The following is a 5,876-nucleotide window of genomic DNA, read 5'->3' as shown; positions in this document are numbered from 1 at the left end:
TGACGGTTGACCAGTATTATTGGGGGTTTCTACTTACACTGTAGAGCCTCCCAGAGACGGGAGAACAGATGAACCTCCTTCGTTCCTCCTCAGACAGCAAGATACAGGATTCTCCATCCTTCCCACCTAATGTCAGTGATCACATGGGGTTAGAAAGGGGAGAGGACCCCTCTGTCCTTTATAGGGGATGTAAGTGATTAGGAAAGAGTGAGCTTGAGAGAGGGGAACCTGTGATTTACATAGGGTTGGGGAGAGATAAGCTCATGGAAAATGGAATTTATTCATGGATTTTGGTGATTACAACAGAGGAGGGAGGGGGGCGTTGTTTTTCCGACTATGTTTAAGGTTATTGTGCCTCGTCACCAGGCCCTATGTGTTTTTGCAAAGTAGCTTTGGCTCAGTTTTGGGTTATGATGTTAAATCTCTGGTGCATTGTGGGATCTGGATAGGGTCATTAACAATCCCATGTCGGTTCAAAACTCTGCTGCCCATCTCGTCTTCCGCCAGGGTCGCTTTACTCATACTACCCCTCTCCTCAAGACCCTTCACTGGCTCCCTATCCGTTTTTGCATCCTTTTCAAACTTCTTCTACTAACCTATAAATGTACTCACTCTGCTGCTCCCCAGTATCTCTCCACACTTGTCCTTCCCTACACCCCTTCCCGTGCACTCCGCTTCATGGATAAATCCTTCTTATCTGTTCCCTTCTCCACTACTGCCAACTCCAGACTTCGCGCCTTCTGTCTCGCTGTACCCTACGCCTGGAATAAACTTCCTGAGCCCCTACGTCTTGCCCCATCCTTGGCCACCTTTAAATCTAGACTGAAAGCCCACCTCTTTAACATTGCTTTTGACTCGTAACCACTTGTAACCACTTGCCTCCACCTACCCTCCTCTCTTCCTTCCTGTTCACATTAATTGATTTGATTTGCTTACTTTATTTTTTGTCTATTAGATTGTAAGCTCGTTGAGCAGGGACTGTCTTTCTTCTATGTTTGTGCAGCGCTGCATATGCCTTGTAGCGCTATAGAAATGCTAAATAGTAGTAGTAGTAGTAGTAGTAGTAGTAAAAGTAAAAGGACAGATCAATCCGGTCCTGTTTTAATTGCCCCCATGCATGGATTTATACTTCTGAGTCCCCCAGCGTTCAATGGGGTAAGATCAAAGTGTGGCTCAGTAGGACATGTGATTGGTACTGAAGGGACTGTGGTACTATCCCAGTGTCCTTCCGTGGATCAGAGGCTGGAGTGACGGGAAGGGTGGTATGGATGAGTTACTGATACAGCTTCTCATTTTGGAGTTTCAGGCAGGGGAATCATTTACCTTCCTTAACTGCAGCTGTTCTGCTCTCATTCCTTGTGATCTCAGGCAATGCACGTAACCTTCCAGGGACAGGAAAATACCCACTGTACCTGAATGTATCTCACCTTGAGCTGCTACCAAAAAATTCATTGGATATATCCAAAATCCCATTTGGGTGAATCGTGGTTAATCCCAATAACTAAAGTGTTTCCCCACTAACAAAAATTCCTATTATGGATTCTAATATAACTTCCATTATACATCCCTCTGCGATCAGCCAGGCATGCGATGAAGCTACAAAGTAGTAAATTTAACATGAATTGGAGAAAATGTTTCTTCACTCAACTTGTAATTAAACTCTGGAATTCGTTGCCAGAGAATGTGGTAAAGGCGGTTAGCTTAGCGGGGTTTAAAAAGGGTCTGGACGGCTTCTTAAAGGAAAAGTCCATAGACCATTATTAAATTGACTTGGGGAAAATGCACTGCTTATTTCTTGGATAAGCAGCATAAAATGTATTGAACATTTTGGGGATCTTGCCAGGTATTTGTGACCTGGATCAGCCACTGTTGGAAACAGGATGCTGGGCTTGATGGACCTTTGGTCTGTCCCAGTGTGGCAATACTTATGTAGTTATGATAGGGAAGAGGATGGAGAGATAGGAAATACTGATCCGAACACCCTTGCTGCTGCCTGCCTACAGGAGTCATTGAACTCCCTGCGTTCCCTTTCTTAATACTGAACCACATCATCTAGTGATCACTGGATACGAGATGAGCACCCACTTTAACATCAGAAACACTGTTCCCATTTGCAAGCACTGAGTTCACTATGGCCCCATCCCGCTTGGGTTCCATTACCAACTGCTGTCGTTCTGTTATAAAAACAGCAGGGATTATAAAATTAGGGGTGTGTAAGCCAGAAAATGTTCATTTTGTGTTATTTCCCATAGGGAATGTTAATTTTGTTTGGAGTTTTTTTGGGGCATGTTTTCATTACGGGAGGAATGTCGTTCCGAGGATCTCTCTTTTGGAAGAGTGCACATTATTTCCAAAGAAGGTTAGATGCATGCATGAGCTATCAGAAAACAGTGCACATTTTCTTCTAAATAATGCATCCCTCTTGCAAATAGCGTTTTTGAGAAAGAACATGAACACTTTTTAAAGAGTACACACTATAGGTGACGAAAGAAAATAAACATGACATTTTGAGAGTTTTTCCTGCTTATTTGCATTTCATAATGAAATGAAACGATCTGGGTTATGTTTGTTGACGTTTTCCATGTCGTTTCAAACAAATATACAATCCTATTATAAATCCTAGTGTTTATTGTAAGAAATCCAGGACTGGATTAGCCTATTCTGATAAAGTGGAGTCACTTGCAGGCTTATTTTCGAAAGAGAAGGGTGCCCATCTTTCCGACACAAATCGGGAGATGGACGTCCTTCTCTCAGGGTCGACCAAATCAGCATAATCGAAAGCCGATTTTGGGCGTCCTCAACTGCTTTTCATTGCAGGGACGACCAAAGTTCATGGGGGCGTGTAGGCAGCGTAGCGAAGGCGGGACTGGGGCGTACTTAACACTTGGGCATCCTCGTCCGATAATGGAAAAAAGAAGGGCGTCCCTGACGAGCACTTGGCCAACTTTACTTGGTCTATTTTTTCTTGCAACCAAGCCTCAAATAGGTGCCCGAACTGACCAGATGACCACCGGAGGGAATCAGGGATGACCTCTCCTTACTCCCCCAGTGGTCACCAACCCCCTCCCACCCTAAAAAAAAAAAATTTTTTTTAATGTTTTGCCAGCCTCAAATGTCGTATCCAGCTCACTGACATCAGTATGCAGGTCCCTGGAGCAGTTTTAGTGGGTGCAGTGCACTTCAGGCAGGCGGACCCAGGCCCATCCCCCCCTACCTGTTACACTTGTGGTGGTAAATGTGAGCCCTTCAAAACCCACCAGAAGCCCACTGTACCCACGTAGGTGTCCCCCATTCACCCCTTAGGGCTATGGTAGTTGTGTACAGTTGTGGGGAGTGGGTTTTTTGGAGGGGTTGGAGGGCTCAGCTCCCAAGGTAAGGGAGCTATGCACCTGGGAGCAATTTCTGAAGTCCACTGCAGTGCCCCCTAGGGTGCCCTGGCATGTCAGGGAGACCAGTGCACTACGAATGCTGGCTCCTTCCATGACCAAAGGGCTTGCATTTGGTCATTTCTGAGGTGGGCGTCCTCGGTTTCTATTAACGCTGAAAACCGGGGACAACCATCTCTAAGGATGACCTAAGGACGACCATCTCTAAGGTCGACCTAAATGTTGAGATTTGGGCGTCCCCGACTGTATTATCGAAACGAAAGATGGACACCCATCTTGTTTCGATAATACGGGTTTCCTCCCCTCTTCAAGGGTGCCCCGTTCGATTATGCCCCTCCACGTGATCCTAAGTCTGGCGTTTAAACTGTATCCAAAGTAATGCATTAATTCTTTGATAGAAACTCTGCCCAGTAACTGATGATGTGAAGCCTGCCCAGCTTTGCTATTGGTCTGTGACTCTCACTTCTGGATACTGTTGGGCTTCTGACTGTGAATGTGAAACCTGGAAGTGGAGCTGGTGGCCTCTGGCCCCGGGCCAGGGACTTTCCACTGAAAACACCCAGAAGTCCCCTCCTCAAACCTAGGAAGAGTTGTTACATCACCTGAGAGAGGCAGACAAACAAGGCCACCACAATAGCATCAACCAGCCCTGCTATAGATGTGTGTACAAGCAGGTAAGCATGTACCCTGACCTTGCCCTGCTCTGGATTTCAAGCATGATTTAATACAGAGCTGCCTAGTTATCAATTACTTTGCATTTGATTGTATATTCTGCAAAAACCTACTACTACTTAGGGAGAGATGAGAGTGGAGAGGTACTGAGGAGCTGCAGAGTGAATGCACTCAATAATGCTGATCTCAATAATAATAACTGGAACAATTTATCCAGGAACTGCAAAGCAACCTTAAACATTCTAAACTATAAATCAGTTCACATATTTCTTAAATAAGAAAGTTTCAAGTTGCTTACAAAACATTACATAATCCCTCAAGGAACGCACTGAAGTCGGAAGAGAGTTCCAAACAGAAGCCACCTGGTAAGGCCAAGAGTGACAGCTGTCTAATAAATCTGACCAAACTCACTAATGGAAATCTTAATAATACTTGCCCCCGCAATCTATTTAAAAGATTTTAAAAGCCTACTAAGGGCAAGATGCACTAAAGTCGTCGTTAGAGCCGTTCCCTACCGAATTCCATAGCGAATCGGTAGGGAACGGCTATGCATCAAGGAAAGGGAATGCAAATGAGCTACTCATTGTAGCTCACTTGCATTCTGTATTCCATCTTAAAACAGTCGGCCAATCGGCTGGTCGAGCATGTGCAGAGCAGCAAAACGTTATGCTGTCTGCTCTGCACATGCCAAATACGCCTCTGTGCCGCCCAAAGACGCCGCGCCACTCACCCCCCCCCCCCCCACCACAATAATAAAAAACAAGAGTGCAGTTGAGGCCGGCCAACGAAAAAAGCCATCTGTTTTGCAGTGATTCACCTCCGCAATAATAAAAAACGTCTTTTTTGGCAGTGCTTCAGTCACCTGAGAAACCTGGAAGTCTCTGAGCCAATCACAGCGCGCTGTGATTGGCTCAGAGACTTCCAGGTCTCTCAGTTGACTGAAGCACTGCTAAAAAAGACGTTTTTATTATACAAAGGAGCATTTTCATATAGGGAATATAGCCCTTTATAAACCACAAAATTCAACTGCTTTGTTACCCTCTTATCTACAATGCATCTCTCTTTGTCTCTCTTCCACCCAGCTCCCCGTTTCTCACCCAACCCACCCCACCCTCTTTCTATGAGACTATCATTGAAATGCTTTTGTGTTTCACTTATATATTCTGATCTTTACTAACATTTGCTTATTTCTGATCTGAAGAAGAAGGGTTACTTTCGAAAGCTAATTGAGAAATGTATTAAGTTAGTCCAATAAAAAAGGTATCACCTTATTTTTCTTTTCTATGTTCTTGTTTTACTTCTATTTGTTACATATAGGGACTGACAGACCACAGTTCGTAGTTTAAAATAAGGTCTCACCTTCACAGGTAACCAATGGAGTTTATAACAATATGGTGTTACTTAGGGTTACCATATGTCCGGATTTACCCGGACATGTCCTCTTTTTGAGGACACGTCCGGGCAACCGGGCGGGTTTTGCCAATCTGCCCGTGTGTCCAGATTTCTGGACAAACGGGCAGGCTGGTGGGTGGGCCGTCGGACAAACGGGCAGGATGGCCTCCCCTCCCCTCACCTTACTACTGCCCTGGTGGTCTAGTGACCTCTTCCACCTTCGGGGCAGGAAGGAGCCCCCTCTTTCCTGCCCGGAGCGCTGTGCTGCACGCATCCTTCCTGTTGCAGATCTCCGCGCTGATTCAAAATGGCCGCCGAGAGTTGCAGTGACCTCGCGAGACTTCAACTCTTGGCGGCCATTTTGAATCAGCACCGAGATCAGCAACAGGAAGGATGCATGCAGGGCAGTTCTCCGGGCAGGATAGA

Source organism: Microcaecilia unicolor, chromosome 3 (assembly GCF_901765095.1).
Source record: "Microcaecilia unicolor chromosome 3, aMicUni1.1, whole genome shotgun sequence".
Classification (NCBI taxonomy): Eukaryota; Metazoa; Chordata; class Amphibia; order Gymnophiona; family Siphonopidae; genus Microcaecilia; species Microcaecilia unicolor.
Note: the sequence above shows the minus strand (reverse complement) of the source record.